Source organism: Delphinapterus leucas, chromosome 1 (assembly GCF_059928025.1).
Source record: "Delphinapterus leucas isolate spDelLeu-1000000601 "Yukka" chromosome 1, BTC_Dleu_Yukka2, whole genome shotgun sequence".
Lineage (NCBI taxonomy): Eukaryota > Metazoa > Chordata > Mammalia > Artiodactyla > Monodontidae > Delphinapterus > Delphinapterus leucas.
This window is the reverse complement of record NC_143129.1, coordinates 45,879,192-45,896,757: the sequence shown is the minus strand read 5'-3', so window position 1 is coordinate 45,896,757 and position 17,566 is coordinate 45,879,192. Positions and strand designations below refer to the sequence as shown.

The following is a 17,566-nucleotide window of genomic DNA, read 5'->3' as shown; positions in this document are numbered from 1 at the left end:
GTGGAGAGAAGGGGGGGTCAGGGGCTGAAGGGCATTCCTGAGGCCCTCCGACTCTGTGGCCGCTGCTGCTTTAACATCAGTCTCACTCAGGGAAGCCTTGAAGGGAACTCTCTCCTGCTTGGAACCAACCAGAGTCCGCCTGGCTCCAGGTGATGCTGCAGAAGACCTCTGAGATTTGCTCTCAGAAGTTAGAGCAAGAGGGAAATAATAAAGACTGCTGATCTCCCCATGCAAGAGCTTCCTCTATAAGAAGCTCTGACTCAAGTCAAAGCTTTGACCCTCTGCCTCAGCTCCACGCCCATCACAGTCCCCACTGCTGTCCGGGTTCGGCTCAGCAAGCTGCTGGAGGGTGGGGCTGTCCTCATTAGTCTTCAGACCTTCAGAGCCAGCCGAGGCCCGGCACACAGCACTCCATCAACATTTGGTACAGAAGAAGGGAAATTTGGGATCAATGTAAGGCCTCAGTGGAAAAGGGCTATTGGAAGGAGGGCCATGAAGACAACCTAGGACAAATCGGAATGAAGCAGACGGACGGCAAGGGGGCGATATGAAAAGATGTGAATGGAACCTAAGGGCTGGAACTGGACATGGGTCGCGATTACACTTACTGAGGCGACGTCCAGGCTCAGAGCCCGCGAGTTTATATGCATTGTCTCATTTTCATCCTGACAGCAACCCTATGATGTACCCATTATTATTATCATCCCCAGTTTCTGAATGAAACATCTCCCAAGTTCACCTGTACTCTGCCCTTGAACAAGCTGGAGGCCCAAATCATCTGGGTGCTGGGGTAGGAGGTGAGGCCCCATGAAGGTAGTTTGGAAAAGCACAGTTACATTCATTTGATGATCTAAACTGTAACCACATAAACAGATTTGACAATTAGCCTCTCCTAAACTGTTGCCCTCTGGCCCTTTACGTGGCATTTGACACTTCCTTCTCAAAACTCCCCGGGGGGGACACGTACCTTTTGGTTCTCCCAAGGCCCAGACCACACCTCCAGGCGGCTCCCCCCACAGGGCTCCCCTGAGGCTGGGTCAGCTCTCTTGCCACAGCTCCCACCCGCCTCATTTGAAAGGCTCCCTCACCCTCAGCCAGACTGCATTTCCCAGTGTGAGTGAGCATCCCTGCTTCATCGAGGCACGGGGCTACCATCTCAGACTCCGTTCTCCCTCCCGTCTCCCTTCCTGATGGGCCTTTTGCTCCCACAAAGAGGCTCTCAGAAAGTGATGGAGATTCCAGAGACCCTGCAAGCGGAGTGACATGGAAGCTGGAATACACAGCCAACGGACAACAGTTCAGATTTAGCTTGGCACTCAGAAGCATTTTTAAGCAGGGACTGAGCCAGGCCCCACCCTCCATGGCCTAAGGGTGCTCTAAGGAAAGGGGAGAGACCGGAGACCACCCTAGGCAGGCTATAGAACAGACGGGCTAAGGAGGATCCAGAAACCTTGGCTTGACCTTTTGGTGACTTTTAGCTACCAAAGGCCAACATCATTGGAGCTGTGCCGCATCTTCCCACAAGGCTCACACACACCTCCCACTGCGTTAGGTTCGTATCTCCAAAGCTGACCACAGATGTGTGAAGTACTGTAGACTGCCAACGGCCCCCAGAGCTCTGGAAGACTCTGTGGCTGGGGCATGAGTCGATGTCCTGGGAAAGGCAGATGGGCAATCCCCTACTGACCAGCGGTGAGGCCAGCTCTGGCCCAGGCCTGGGGAGGGAGCACACGGGACCGAAGGCGGCCCTCTCACCCCAGCCCTGGGGGGAGAAGCTTCCCGAGGTCCGTTACCCCAGGCACACCCCAGACGGCCAGCCCACACATGGGCAGGCAGCCTAGAGTCCCCTCAGTTCAATGGTTGACATCGGGCTATTGGGACTGATGGGCTTGATCAGGATGACAGAAGAGGGAAAGCAGGTGCGGAGTCCAGGAAGGGGACCCAAGAGAAGCAGACAGAATCTGAGGAGTGGCTTCCCCCAACAACTGAGCCAGTCAGCTGTGGAAGGACTTAAGGGATCAGCTAGCCAGAAGTTTCACAGTTGTTTTTAAAAACAGTGAAACTTATCAAACCAAATCTCAAGAAAAACCAAATCCATAAATAAAAGATTTGTACAGAGAACCTGTCTGGTTAAGCAAGGCCTGTTGGGTTGCCTACAATCTACACCCCTCTGGCAGCTCTTCTGGGTAATTGTAGGGGTTCTACAGTTTGGTTTTTTCAAGTTAATAATATATGTACTAGTGCTTTGCAATTTGTACTTTCACATACAATGTCACACCCAGTCCTCACACTAACCCCATAGGAATATCATGGTCATATTTCTGATGAAGTACTTGAGGCCCCAAGTTGTGAAGTACCTATGCCCCAAATCACACAGCTAACATGTGATGGAGCAGAAACTTGAATCTAGGCTTTCTGACTACAAATCCAGTACTCTTTACTCCATGTCATGTCCAGAAGAAAAGGTACCACAACCCAACTGGTACCAAAAGGGAGGTCTTGATGAGAGGCAGTATAGCCTACTGGTTAGAGACCAGCTCTGGAACCACACCACTGGGGTTCAATCTTTTCTGCCATTCACTTAGCTGTGTCACCTTTCTTCATCTGGAAAATAGGACAATAGCACCTGCCTCTAAGGCTCAGTTAATATTAAACGTATTAATCTACATAAATTACCAGCACACAGTGTCTGGCACAAAAATAAGTGCTTAATACTCATGCTTGTCCATTCTTCACTCCTGGCCAGCATTTATTCAGTGCCTGCTGCATGCAGAGGTCTGAACCTCATTCTATTGTGGGAAGGGGTGCAAGTGGGACAGGACCCCAAGTTCCTGTTCCCAAGATGTTTTCAGTCCAGTGGGGAGCATGTCTAGGCACAAAGCACAGCACCAGTTTCTGGAGTGGTTGGGTCCCTGGACGCTCTGCTAAGAATGTGCCCTGGAACATGACAAAAATGCTGGCTTGGACACCATACCCCAGAGAAACAGACCTCTGCTTTGGGGTACTATTTGTTACAATAGTTTAGCGTGGCCTAAGTAATATGTTTCAGAATCAGGATCTCTCAGCGGTAGCTAGAAGTCTGCTTTTTTAATAAGTTCTCAGGTTCGATTCTGCAGCCCGTTACAGTGTGAGACGTGCCGAGCTAGACCACCGTGCCGGCTTCCGGGTCACTTTCTCCTTGCTGGCCACTCCTCACTGCCCCACCTCTTGGGCACCTAGGCTGGTGCTAGACCTCTGCTCTCTTCCATCTACACTTGTGCTCTTGGTGGGCCCATCTCGGCTCCTGCCTTGGATGCCATCTAAGGCTGACAATGCCCTGGTTCCTATCTGCAGCCTGGACCCCCATCCTGAACTCGAGTCATCCCGACTGCCTAGTCCATAGCTCCATGTTTGTTCACTGAGCATCTCAAACGTAAGACATCCAGGCCCACCCAGCCTGCTCCTCCTATACCGCCTTCCCCCACCTCAGTAAACCAGTACCGCCAGTCACCCTGTTGCTTGGACCAAGAATTCTGGAGTCATCCTTGGCACCTCTCACTCTCCATCCCACAACACCAAATCCTATTGGCTCTTCCTCCAAGCATATCTACCTACTTCTCTCTACTGTCAGCATAACCATCCCAGTCTAAGCCACCGTCTCCTCCCCACTGGATAAAGCGCTCGTCTCCTAGCTGGTCTCTTCCTCTGCCCCTGTCCCTTTACAGTCTATTCACAACCCAGCAGTCAGAGTGATCCTTTTAAAAACAGAAGTCAGATACGTCACTCCTCTGCTCCAAGGGCCCCATCTCACTCAGGGTAAAAGCCAGTGTCCTCAGAGTCCTGTGATCTGGCCTCCATTCTCTGTCCCCATTTCCCAGCGCTTTCCTCTGTTCACACACTCCAGTGACACCAGCCTCGCTTCTTCTTGACTAGTAGAAGAGCCTTCTGCGTGCTGCCGCCCTGCCTGGAATGCTCTTCTGCCTGACACCTGAATAGCTTATTCCTCACTTCTTGTACCTGCTCAGGTGTTACCTCACAAGTGAGGGCTTCACTGACCCACGTGGAGTAGCAACATCCCCGGCAGCCCCGTCATCACCTGCTGCATTTTTCTCCAAAGCGCTTATTACCACGTAGCTCGGTATATGCTTGCTTCTTTACTATCTTCCTGCCAGAATATAAGCTCCATGAGGGCAAGAATGTTTCTTCTGCTTCCTGAGGTAGCAGTACTTAGAACTGGGCATATGATAGGCACTCAGTAAGTACTCATGGGAAGACTGAACAGCAGCCTTACAGTTACTGCAGAAAGCAGGACAGGCTCTCTCCCACGGAGCATGCTCCCCAGGGCCTAACACTTCATCTCAACCCAGTCTGAGTCCTGAAATTCTACCAGTCACAGCTAGAGAAGGCAAAGCTGGCTAATGATGGCTGACTGGGGGGGGGGGGGGCGCGGGTAGTCGGTGTAAGGAGGGGGAGGGTCTAGCTATCCGGGGCTGGAAGAGTGGAGCCTGAACAGTGCTCCTTACTCCCACCAATGTGAACTAGCCCCTGGGTGAGGTGTCCCAGTGGGCAGCCAGGTACCTGCGAAAGAGAGAAAATGCTGAGAAGGACTTTTTTCTTCTTTTGCCACAAAAACTTCTAGTTAGAAAACAATCATGGAAGAAGTGTTCAAATAATTCAATCTAAGAAGATGTGATAAGAGATATGGAAAATGAAAATCATGAAACAATTGTCTAAAGGACTAAGGACAATAAAAAAGAATATCATAGAACTGAATCTATAATTATCATAGAACTAAAATCCTAGACAATATCAACATGGCGAGATGTGGGGAAAGACCAAAGGGACAGAGCAGTGCAACGTATTTGTCTGATTAGAAAGAAAATAGAGATCTCGAGCCCCTCATTCTTGAGAAGGACTTTTTATTCAAAAAACAGGTACGGGGGTCTTCCCTGGTGGCGCAGTGGTTGAGAGTCCGCCTGCCGATGCAGGGGACACGGGTTCGTGCCCCGGTCTGGGAAGATCCCACATGCCGCGGAGCGGCTGGGCCCGTGAGCCATGGCCACTGGGCCTGCGCGTCCGGAGCCTGTGCTCCACAACGGGAGCGGCCACAACAATGAGAGGCCCGCGTACCGCAAAAAACAAACAAACAAACAACAACAACAACAAAAACAGGTACGGGGCCCTCAGCAAGGTGCCTCACAAGGTGCTAGAGATCTAAAATCACATTTGCTGGATTCCTTTTCCAGAGACTTCATCAGGTAACAGAGTTCTGGGCCAGTTTCCCTTTCAGCTCACTCTCTTGTTTTCAACATCTGTTTCACACCGTCCTCTTCTGCACAGACCTTGACCACACTCCCCGTCTCCCCAGGAAACCTCATTTCCTATTGCACAGAAAACAGAAGTTTTCAGAGCAGAGATACCTCCACTTCCTGCCACCAGGACTGCACATCCGGCCCCCTGTGCAGGGGGCCCCTGCTCTGCCCTTCCTCCGCCCCCCCCCAGAGCCCCCGCAGAGGTGGCCTCTGCACCAGGCCAAGCTCTCCACCTGTCCCAGCCTCCTGTCTCCTCAGGGGTTTTCTGATGGGAAGAGGCTGCTTTTCCGTCAGCCTCCCCCTTGCAGCTGGCTCCTTCCATCAGCACTCACACAATCACAAATCTCTCCTGAGATGCAAGCAACCCCCCAAATTCTCACTCTCATATTTCTCTAAGGTTCGAGCTCTGCTTCCTCTCACAGTCAAACCTCCTGACTCATCCTCCCCCTCTCGCAGCGGAGTGACTATCTCCACCGGCCTCTCTTCAATCCAACGCTCAGCCCACTCCGGCCTGGCTCACACCCCACCAAGCCCCCCAAACTGCTCTCACCCAGGACCCAGGGACTCCTGGGTCAATTAAGTCAATGGTCAATTTTCCATCTTCATCTTAAGTGGCTTCCCAGCAACATCTGATGTTAGGGGCCCCGACCCCCATTCCGAACCCAAACACACACTTTAAAATATTTTTTCCCCTTTAGCTTCCCTGAATCCACACTGTCCTGGCATCAAAGACCACGTACGAACTAACGACCCCCAATGTCTCTCTCCCCTGCGTCTAGACCCACATGTTACTGCCTTCCTAGTGTTTCCTTTTCAATGTCTCACAGGCACTCCAAAGCCACCACACCCAAAATGGAACCAACGTTTCCTCTCTCCAGTGCTCCCTCTCGGTGAAGGGCTGCTTTTTATCTTGCTGTTGTCACCAGACAACTGGTATCATTGCTGGTAGTGCCCTCTCTCCTCCCTCACAACAAACCCCCGATTCAAGCCACATCCCTCTCCCCTGGGCCTCTGCACCAGCCTCCTATTACTTGTCTCCCCTCCCGTCCCCTCCTGTGGCTGGTCTCCCCTCCCCTCCCCTCCTGTGGCTGGTCTCCCCTCACCCACTCACTCCCCCGAAGCATCCCTCACACAGCAGCCTGATTAGCCTCTGAAAAAGCCAAGGTGTTCTCACCCACACAGATTTTCCACAGCCTCCCGTTACTCTCACAGTTCCAAACCCCTAACTGAGCTACCGAGGTCCCACCCACTTCTCCAGGTTATCTCCCTCCCCACCCCTTACTCTCCAGCCTCTCTGACCTTTTTGCCGTTCCTCACAGGAGAGGAGAACCTTCCTTCCTTCCAGCCTTCGCCCTAAGGCTGGTCTCCCTTTGCTCAAGCTGTTGTCTCTGCTGGAAACATCCTCTCCTCCCTCCCCCCACTTCTCACGGAACTAAACTCATCCAAGCCCAGCTTAAGCATCATTATCCAGCTAATCAGCCCCTTCTTCCTCAGTACACGCCCTATTATCACTCTGTACTTCTCCTTCATAGCACGTACGATGACATTCATTTTTAATGTAATTATCCGTTCAGTATTAGTCTACATGAGCAAATAGAAAGCTGGGCCGGGACTGTGTCTTTTTCAAGGCGCTGGCACAGAGCAACCACTCAAATACCTGAGCAAATGAACAGCTGCCACTTTGGGTGCCTACAGTGTGCTAGATACCGCGGCTAGATGCTTTCTATGGGCCGCCGCACTCACTCCGCACAGCAGCCCAATGAGGGATGGGTACTAGTTTCATTACTCACGTTCACAGTTTACAGGTCGGGTCCTGAAGCTCAGGGAGATCGAAGAGCGTGTTCAAGGTGACGTAGTTGGCAATTGCCTGGTTGGGATTCAACCTCGGGCTTGTCTCCCATCAAAGCCACTTCACCACGCTTCCCTCCGTACTCCCCGTGCTCACGCACGGCCCTAGACACAGTGGGTGATCAATCAAGGGGGATGGACACCCACTCCGCCATCTCACTTGATCATCGCAGTCACCCTTGAACTCTACAAACGAGAATTACAACTCTCCTTTTCCAAATGAGGAAAATAGAGTTTGAGGGATCCAAAGTGTCGCCCAGGAGTAGGCGGCCATGTCGGGCTGGAACCCAGGTCTTCTGGCTCCTTATCTAGGGTGGTTCTCTCTATAGCATAGCTATAGTTAGGCACTGAGGTGGGATTATGTAGGGAAGCTGTGCAGAAAAGGGTTAACAGAGCAGGCCTGCACCTGCTACCCCTAGAAAGGTCTGCTTACAAGGATGGGCCTTGGCTGATGTCTGGAAAGGTGGATTCGGGGTGGGCTCTCACCACCCTGAGTTGCTCATTGTGCCTGAACTGTGCAAACAATGTGATTTAGGCTGAACATCTGTTTTGTTTTGTTTTTTCTGGAAGTCTGAGATTTTGGTTTAGGCAGAGGGTGCCTACATGACCGGTCCTCAATAAAAATACTCGGCACTGAGTCTCTAATGAGCTTCCCCGATAGACAACATTTCACACGTGTCGTCACAGTTGTGCTGGATGAACTAAGCACGTCCTACGTGAATTCACTGGGGCAGGACACTTGGAAGCTGGTGCCTGGTTTCCTCTGGACTTTGTCCCATGTGCCTTTTCCCTTTGCTGATTTTGCTTTGCATCCTTTCACCGTGATAAATCTTAGCTCTATGACTATAGGCTGAATCCTGTGAGTCCTCCTAGCAAATCACTGAACCTGGGCGTGTTCTTGGAGACCAGCCTTCCTAACGAGAAACGAATTTTGAGTTTTCTTTGAAAAGGGTGAGAGGGGCACGGATTAGTAGATTAAAACAGGAGGCATTCCAGGAAGGAGAAACGATGTGAAGAAAGTTAGGAATAGATAAGTCAGGTGTAGAAGGCCCTGCCGCTGTTCAACATGGTCTAAAGAGAGCTGACACTGAGAAAATTCAGCATTACAGTTATGAGGTGGAAGAGACAGGGGTTACAGCAGTCACACTTGTTAGAAAGACCTAGTATCAGTGAATTGTTAGCATCACAGAAAGATTGAAAGAATTTAGTGTCTGCCCGTCCAAAGCAAATACATGGCACCAGGCATTTTTGAGGAAGTCTATGGGAGTGCTATGGAGAGGTTCAAGCAACATCCCAAATTATTAGTTTTTTTTCATATAAACCACCTCAACATCAATCTGCTCTAGAATAATCTACTTCCCATACATTAAGAACAACTATTCCTTCCTTCCTTTATCCCTCAGAAATGCCTTTGCCCATGGTTCAACATTCCCTCCTCTCCCTCCCTTCTGTCCACCTTCCTCACTCCTCAGGAGGGCTTCCTGGAATGATCCCATCCAGTTGCTGAATCACTTCTTTTATTTATTCTGCATCTACTTAACACTCAAGCTTTTACTTCATAGTACATTAGTTGGCCTTGAACCCAGGGAAGCATGGGAAATTCTCCTAGGTTGTACCACAGATATCTGCCCAGCCTCTTCCTCAGAATCCCAACATCCTGAAGGTAGATGAGGGAACTCTGTGACCTGCTCAGCTTAACCCCACCCCCTGCCTCCATCCTCCAGCATCAAGGACTCCTCTAACGGAGGCTCAGAACATAGCCTGGCTGTTTCAAGCCATCCCCCTTAGGAAGGGAGTACAGAGAGGGCTCTGGCTGGCAGCTTTGTCCCAAGTCAACCTCACTCCTCATCCTGCTCTCACTTCACAGCTGGATCCCACTGAAGTAATGGCTCTGCTCCTGGTGAGCCATACAAGCCAGCGCCTGTATTTTGCCTCCTAAATCCATTTTATTTCTTCTGTGGGGTCCCTGTGTTGCCTCCCTGCCCAGCACTATGATTCCTCCAAGGCTGCACTGCTCTGCCCACAAGTCCTTCTAAAGGACTGGAAACCTGCCCCTGAAACCCACCCCCTGGGGCTGAGCCTCCTCTATCTCACGCTTCCAGTCCCCTTCTCTGCCCTCTGCCTGCCAAGGGCTCGGCCCAACTTATCCCCACCATGCCCTGCCCCATTCCAGTTCACCGACTCTGGTCCCTGAGGTTGGCCTGGTCTAGAGATTGCAAAGCGACAGCAATAGGCTAGTTTAAATGATGGTCTACCCTGGTATGTGGCAGTTTTTGTGCTTGCCTGTTTTTAATTTAAATCTGAATGCCTTTAGGCTAGACGCATATTTCCCACCTCCCCAGAGACCCCACAACTCCCTATGCTGTCAAACATGCGGAAGAAGAAAACCAGCTTTATTGAACCCGCCATACACTAGGCTCTGTGTATATTTTGCCTTATTTAATCCTTCCAGCAACCCCAAGTGGGTGACATTACTATCTCTGTTTACTGGTGGGAAAACAGAAGCTCATGGAAGTTGGGCGACTTGCCCACATCATACAACTACAACCAGCAAGCCATAAATCCAGATTTGAACCCAAGCTTGCCAGATTCTGAAATCCATACTATTCCCACTACACCATTAGTGGAAGTAGTAGGTCTTGATTAGACTATGCATTAAGGAGTCCCCTCTGCAACAGTGTGGAAGAGAAAACAGAAGGGAGGGAAAGCGAGTGAATGGACAGTTCAGGTAGTACAGGAAAAAGTGGGGGGCGGACGGGAACTCAGGTTGCAGCCCTGGGAATAGACAGTAGATCAGGACCGGCTGGGGAGAGACAGGACTGAGGTGGCTAAGGGACAGCAATGATCTCTGCAAGGGTTAGGGAGAACGTGGAGGAAGAGGCAGCTTGGGACGAGTATCTAAGGGGCCCCTGAAACATCACGGTGAGGATTTTGTGTATCCATCACAAATCAAACTGGCCAAGAAGAGAGCTGGGTGAGAGGTGGAGACTTGATCAGCCTTTCCTTAAGAGCGCTGGTCAACCTCGGGCGCACAGGAGGGTTCCAGGGAGAGGAGCGTAGGAATGGCAAGCCAGCCCGAGGACACAGTGTTGGCCCCATTCTGACACTTACAGGGCAGGAGGAGGACGAGAAGCTCGAGGTCAAGGAAGGAAACGTCAGTGGGGACGGTGTGGCCCCCTCCAAAGAGCTGAGCAACAGCTGCAGAGCAGGCTGGCGACTGAGGATTCCCAAGCCCTGGAAGCCTTGCAAAGGGCAATGTAAGCAGCAGGGCAGGTGCACGGTGCCAAGTGAGGAGGAGAGCACCAAGTGCAAGGGCAAGTGCTGGCTGCTCTTTCTAGGAGCTGGTCAGTGAAAGGGAGAGGAAACGTGGGGTCTTCTTGTTTAAGAGACTGAGCATGTGGTGGAGGGGAAGGAGTCAGTGGCCAGGGAGTTATGAAGGGAATCGTCTCCATCTCCATCTCCGAGGGAGGAGAGAGCTGCATCAGGGGTGTAGGTGGAGAAGGTGCCCTCCCGCTGGTCAGGAGAGCACCTTTTCCTTGAGAGAAAAAAAAAGCTATAGGGGAAATTCCAGGGATGTTCTGAACTGGCAAGGAGGGAAGCTGATGGAGTGTGTGTCAAGAAACGAGGCATGAGGACCTGCTGGAAGTGAGATGGGTACCTCCTCCCACAAGAACCTATCTCCCCACCCCCAGGAAGGGGCGCTCACTGGGCTCCATTAGTAACCCCAGGGCCACAGAACCTGCACAGACACTTGGGTGCACACTGCTCTTGCTACAGAGCCGTCTAAGCCTGTACCACCGCTTGCCTCCAGGTAACAAAATGCAGAAAGTGCTCACCACTGTCACTGCAAATGGACTTCGAATTTTTCTATGAGGACCACTGAGTATTTTCACTTTTATTTTCCCCTGGCCCTCCAGCCCACTTCCTCACAAGACAGGGCCTGCCAGGGACTCTAGGGGGGAAAAACCGCTGTGTGACCCTCCAAAAAGCTTTGCTCTGCGCAAAGCAACAAACTCACTGGGGCCCGACCATGGCCTCAGCAGCCCTGGGGATGACTTCTGCCCTGCAGCTTGCTCCCCTCTAACCCTGACACACACACACACACACACACACACACACACACACACACACACACACACACCCATCCACCTACTACACTCTGCTGGGGTGATAGCTCCTGCCCCAGAGGAACGTCAGCAAAAGCCATCACCTGGACAGGAAGAGCTGTTCAGAGGCAGGGTCGGCCAATGATCCCCTTCCCCTGGTCTGTCAGCTCTTATTAAAGACCCCGGATCAGTGACAGAGGTGTCAGGCAGCCTTTGATGCATGCCTTTCTGGTTCCCTCGCCCTCCTGCCCAGAATCCTGGCTTCCTCTAGCTAAAAAACTATGAGAAGAGCACATGGATTGGAGTCTGAAGACTTGGTCTGGAGTCCTGGCCGGTCCCTACGTGCTGTGAGATCTTTCAAGTCACTTCTGAGGTCCGGCTTGCAGCCAGGTAAAGTGGAAGGAACAGCACCTATCTCTCCCTGCTCTCAGGGAGGCAGTGAGAAGTTCATCAGGTGAGACAGGCTATCTCTCAACTGGACGGTGCTACTCTGACTTCGGGGGTTTAAGCCAGCCCTGCTGGCAGCTCAACCTGTCTCTCCAGAGCCTCACCCAGCACATGTTCCCCAGCCATCAGGCCCTGGCAGCTCAGAGCCCAAGGGAGACACGGTTCAAATGAATTCAAGGCCAACATTTGTTTAGGCCTCCTCTGTGCCAGATGCCAGAATACAAACAAGACCAGACACAGGTCTCGCCCTGAGTTCACTAACCAAAGTAGAACTAACAGAGTGGGTGTCTGTTCATGCCGTGGCCAGGTCAGAGTCTGGAGGAGAACTTGCTCTGTGTTGCCGGGAACAGACCATACATGCATTATTAGAGTCTGGGTCCCCTTGTTAACCCTTCTTGAGGCGGAGCTGGGCAGATGTAGCTCTCTGTGAAACCAGGGTGAAGGGCCTGGAGCAGAGGAACCGGAGTCCTTGGAGACCCAGGCCTGGCCCAGCAGTGGAGCCCAAAGGGTTATTTCACTTCTCAGTGCTTCACCCACACCAACTGGGCCATGTGGAGAATAATCCTGCTTTGGCTTGAATCACAAGGGTATCGTGGAGAACAAAATGAGAACAAAATGACAAGAGCAATGACAAAATGCTTTGAAAAGGAAAGAGCTTTATAAACAAGGCACTATTAGTTTTTCCTCAGGGTCCTCTCCAGTAAAGCTGAGATAATCACAGGAGGTCTGTTTGTCTAAATGCTGACGAGCCTTTCCCATGGCTAGCCTAATGGCACTGACTCAGAGGCATCCAGCTCCCTCACTCTGCAGTCATCTCCACTGAAATATCTCAGTCCCTACAGTTAGTACTTCCAGCGGACGCGACACCATCTCCTTTCCATATTGTTTCCGCTACTCTGCCACCCACAGCCAGTGGGTACTCAGGTGATGCTTGCGGACTGATGGAAACACTGCCCGTCTTTCTCCTTACGCCAGCCACAGACCTCTGCCCCAAGGACCTGAGAAAGTCACTACCTCCATCACCGCCCCTCTGGCAAGACTTCCAGAGTTTGGCTCAGGTGGGAGGCTTTCTCCTGCCTATGTCCAGGACCCAGCAAGAGAGGTTCCAGCATCTGAGCACCAACCCATTCCACAGAGTTCAAAGCAAGAACAAAAACAAAACAAAAGCACCTTGATAAAGCTAGACATTTTCTGCTTCCACCTCACATTCATCTTTTCTACAGCAATTTCTGTCTCTCCAGTCCAAACTCCAATTAGAGTTGGAGGTGGGAGTGTTTAGATGATAAGGTTTTCACCCAAACCATCAACTGTGCTAACGCCCCTGTCTTCAGCTGTCTGTGTGTAAAGCAGAGCAGGCAGCTGCACTCCGGATTTGAGAGGTTCTAGCCCAGCCTTTCCCTGCCTAAAATTATCTCACATACCCCCAGAACTGCTCTACTTCCAGAAGCACTTCAACCAATTTCTTTGTATTTTGTGTCTTCCTTTTAAAATGCAAATATCTCTGAAAGGAGGAATGCATTCCACTGACCCGACCACAGCTCTCACCCAGCACCTGTGTCCAATAAATATTTACTTAATCCCATTGCTTACTAGAGGCCTATCCTCAAGGGACCCGGGTCAGAGCCCGGCGCTGTGGAAGGTGGGGTGCGCAGGGGGCAGTCCGGGCGGGAGCCACGCCTCATTTCACCAACCCCACCGCGAGCCCTGAGCAACCCTGCCTGCCACAGTGAGATAACTGAGCTCTGACGAAAGTAAATCTGAAATAGCCAAATATGGAAACGCTGCAGGAAGGGGCAGAACCAGCCGAAAGAGTCGGAGGAGACGGCCAGAGGGGTTAGTGGCAACAGCGTGGCCCCAGTATTCACTGAAAATTCTCAGAACTGCCAAAACCCTGCAGAGCAGTAACGAGGGGGAGGCAATCTAGTTTCCACCAATTCTCTGTGTGTCCCTGGGTAACTCATTTCAACCTCTGTGAGCCTTGGTTTCCTGCAAGACCCCTCTCAGCTCCCCTTGGCTGGGGGTGAGGGTGGTTCTAAATGAGCACGCTCAATCGAACGGTTCTTGGAGGTTTCCATTCATGCCAACATTAAAGTTTCACTCTAGAATACTTTGGCTGGAAAGTCATGCAAACGTGGAAAGAGGGGGGACCTAAGGGCATGGAGGGGGAACCAGGGGTTTGCAGTGCGGGTATGCGGGGCACGCCTTAAGGTCCTCCCCCGCCTGCGCACCCCGACCTGAACCTGGCCCCTCCAGTTCACACTCACGCCCTGGAGCCGCTCCCCGGCTCGGGACCCCCAGTTTCCGTCCTCGCCACACCCCTCCTCTGCTAAGAAAACCCGCTCCGGGTTCCCGGAACCCAGGTGCCCCCCACGCCGCACCCACTCGCCCGCATCAAGGACCACCTGCTCCGCCGGCTTCCCGCGACCCCGGGTCCGGGCCCCGTCGCCTCCTTCCGCCCACCCCCCGCGCCCTCCCGGCGGCCGTCGGGGACTCACCGGGCTCGAGTGGGACGGGCAGCCAGGCCCGGGTCCCCGCAGCCCGGCGGGGGGCTCGTGCCGCCGCGGCGCTTTCTGTTTCAAAGTAAATGGGATGAGCCGAAAAGTGCTCCTCGGTCCCCTCACTCCAGTCCTACAGCGTGGGGCTCAATCCCCGCGGCGCAGCCGCCCTGGGCGGCGACTGGGCTGGACTCACGTGTGGGCCGGCCGGCTCCCAGCTGCAGGCGCGCGAGGACTCCAGGGCTGCGGCGGCGAGGCGGGGGCTCGGCTCTCAGCCCCGGAGCCTGGCGCTCGGAGCCCCACCCCCGAGGAAGGAGGGCGGGCCTGGGGCCCTGAAGGGGCGGGAGCGGGGGCGGTGAGGGGCTCAGGCCCCCGGGTCGGGAAGAAGCGCAGGAAAGTGTCGGGCAGGACGGTGAGAGGCAGTTACCCAGCCCGTTAGAGACCTAACCTACCCTCACTAGAATCATGAGTACCTACAAATAAAAATCATCTCTGGTTTCCCTCAGGGGCGTTTGAAGTGTACACATCTTACCCTTCAGTCAGGGATAACCAGGCTCAGCCAGTCCTTTCATATTTTGACCCATTAGCCAAGGTCTGAGATCTGGCTCAGGTCGGTCCCTCCCCACCTTCCTTCACAGCAGCACAAATTTGCCAGCCCTCCTCCTTGCTGCTGGCCCAACAATCCCTTAGAGTTGTAGAGCTTGCCCTTCCAAGGACTCCCCAGACATCTCCTTCGAGCTTCAAAAAACCTTGTGAAGTAGGCCTGGTCATCCCCATTCTACAGATGAGCCATCTGAGGTCCGGAGAAATGACATGAAGTGATGACACCCAGCAAGTGCCATAGCTTTACCTTGAGTCCCGGTCTCCCTACTCCCCAATACGGGGCTCTTTCTTACACTACTGCTCTCCATGCGTATATGTTCTAAATGATATTTGTACTCTACATAAATCTCCTCTGTGAAGACTGATGGATTATAAGGATCATGGACTTTAGAATGAAAGGGACCAGAATTCCAATTCTAGCTCCTTCACTTTCAGCTAGGCAACCGTGGGAAAGTTACTTAACTGCCCGGGCTTCGATTACTCATCCGTAAAAGGGAAGAATAATAACAGGCACCACTCAGATAGGCACAGGAGCCAGGTAGGAAACACGCAGGAGAGAGGTGAAAGTTGTCGTCCCGGGGATGGGGAGGGACACTGGCACACTAAAGACCATGTGTGGGGGTCTAGAGCAGCAGCCAGGCTCCGTGCCAGCCTGTCCTTATCTGGTCTCTTATTTTTCAGCGACAGCCACAAATCCAGATTCAAACCACCCCATGGGGGAGATGGGGCCCGTGGGCACCTTCTCGCATGGTTGCCTGCACTCACCTCCTTTCTCATTATCTACCCCGCCATCCCCATGCTGCCCAGCATGCTGCAAATACAGCCCCACACTAAACAGCATGTTTTGTAGAGTTATATTTCCTCTCACTGGCTAGAAACACAATGTCTTGTATGCATATATGCGGGTATGCTCGGGGCCCTGGTACTGTCATTGACTATGCTCCAATTGTCTCTTCAGATCCCTCTTCCCCGTCAACTGAATAAAGCAGCCAGTTTATCCCAAAAGTGATATCCAAACTTTAAATATGATGAAATCTCATGCTGGGATAGATAGTGAATCTTTTAGTAGTGGGAAGGGGAGGCTGCACAACTCCAGGGCTAGGAGCCTCAGTGGGAAGGTAGAGGAATTTTAGATGGGCGATAGGTGGAACTCAAGGACACGTTGCTAGTTCCCCTTGTTGGTCACAGAATCCTCTGCAGGGTGTCTGGGAGAATAGAGAAAACAAACCCTGGGACCTAGCCCAGTCTGATGAAGGAGACATTCTCTCTTTCCTCAAGGACTTGAAGATGGATGGGAAGGACAGGACATAAATATACATTAAATAATGGAAACAAACATTAAAATACTTGCAGATGGTAGCTAACGTTAAGGTTTATTATACACCAGGTACTGTGCTCAGTGCTTATTTACCCACTTGATCATCAGCCCTATTTTATAGTTTGGAAAATTCATCTCTTGAACACTTTGCCCCAAATTGCAAAATTCTTAGTTTGGGAGAGGTGGGATTCAAACCTGGGGAGTCTGGTTCTTGCAGGCTCTTAGTCACTTCGCCACCTTGCCCCTCAAAGAAATGGTTGGTGTGACTTCAGACAAAACAACTTTGAGAAGGAGATGAACTTTAGCAGTTTTAGTGTTCTCGAAATACTTGCAATGTTATAAACAATCCAGTTTTCAAGCTAAATTCCTCTAGAAAAATAAGGGCAGGTTGGACTATTCACTAAATTTTTGCACAGAAGAAAAGGGATAAACTTTTAATCTGTTTATTCTAAACACCCTAAGATTACGCCCAGACTTCAGACATGGCTTTCAGCTGTTTAATTTGCTGGATAAATTGATAAGAATAAAAGATGGCAGCCTTGGCTGTCAATGGAATGATGGTGTTGATGGAGTGGGGAGGGCGCCACCTACTGGAATAATAGATGGATGCATTATCTTCGTTGGGCTGACCTTTTGCGCAAAGACTGATGAATATTGTGGGTTAGTTAGAGCAGGATAAAAGGTCATATCTTCTATCACGGAAAGATCAGTGAGATCATATAAGGAGGAAAAATCCTCTCCTTGGGCCTTACATTGCACCTCTAACTTCAACTGCAAGTTAAAATGGAAAGTCCTTGCCTGTAATGGAACGACACATGGAAAGTGTGATAAGAGCAGCATACCCCTCCCAGGCAAAAAGCGAAACCTCAGGGTACTGAGCACATAGAATGCGCACTTTCTCATTAAGTAGGTCCTGCCTTGAGAGAATAAATGAATGAATGCCTGTGGATTTTCTGTATCTAACTTCTTAATCCAGTGATGCGAGACTCCTTTGCTTTCATCAAATAACCTTTATTCATCTCTGCTTGTCAGTGTGCTGGCCACCACAGAAGAGAGGCAGGGAGTGCTGGGGGAAAGGGGGCTTCTCCTAGGACCGATGTAATTTTTTTAAAAAAACTCCTTTTCTGGACTTCCCTGGGGGCGCAGTTGTTAAGAATCCACCTGCCAATGCAGGGGACACGGGTTCGAGCCCTGGTCCCTAGTGTGGGAAGATCCCACATACCCCAGAGCATGCGTCACATGCCCCGTGTGCCAAAACTACTGAGCCTGAGCTCTAGAGCCCGCGAGCCACAACTACTGAGCCTGCGTGCCGCAACTACTGAAGCCTGTGTGCCTAGAGCCTGTGCTCCACAAGAGAAGTCACCGCAATGAGAAGCCCGCACACGGCAACAAAGAGTAGCCCCTGCTAGCCACAACTAGAGAAAGCCTGCACACAGCAAAGAAGACCCAATGCAGCCA

General features: G+C 51.7%; 1 protein-coding gene across 9 annotated transcripts in view; it reads right to left on the bottom strand.

Moving 5' to 3' along the window:
- TRAF5 (TNF receptor associated factor 5) overlaps positions 1–14,410 on the bottom strand; it is a 45,997-nt gene extending 31,587 nt beyond the window's left edge. For 3 of the 9 annotated variants that reach the window (XM_022593447.3, XM_022593448.3, XM_022593451.3), the window contains exon 1: positions 6,591–6,962. The gene's annotated coding sequence lies outside the window, so the exon portion shown is untranslated. Of the gene's footprint in view, positions 1–739; positions 4,279–6,590; positions 6,963–7,081; positions 7,245–14,187 lie in introns of those variants that run through there. The other 6 variants (XM_022593444.2, XM_022593449.2, XM_022593450.2 and 3 more) reach the window with 5 other exon arrangements.
- Positions 14,411–17,566: the final 3,156 nt, after the last annotated feature.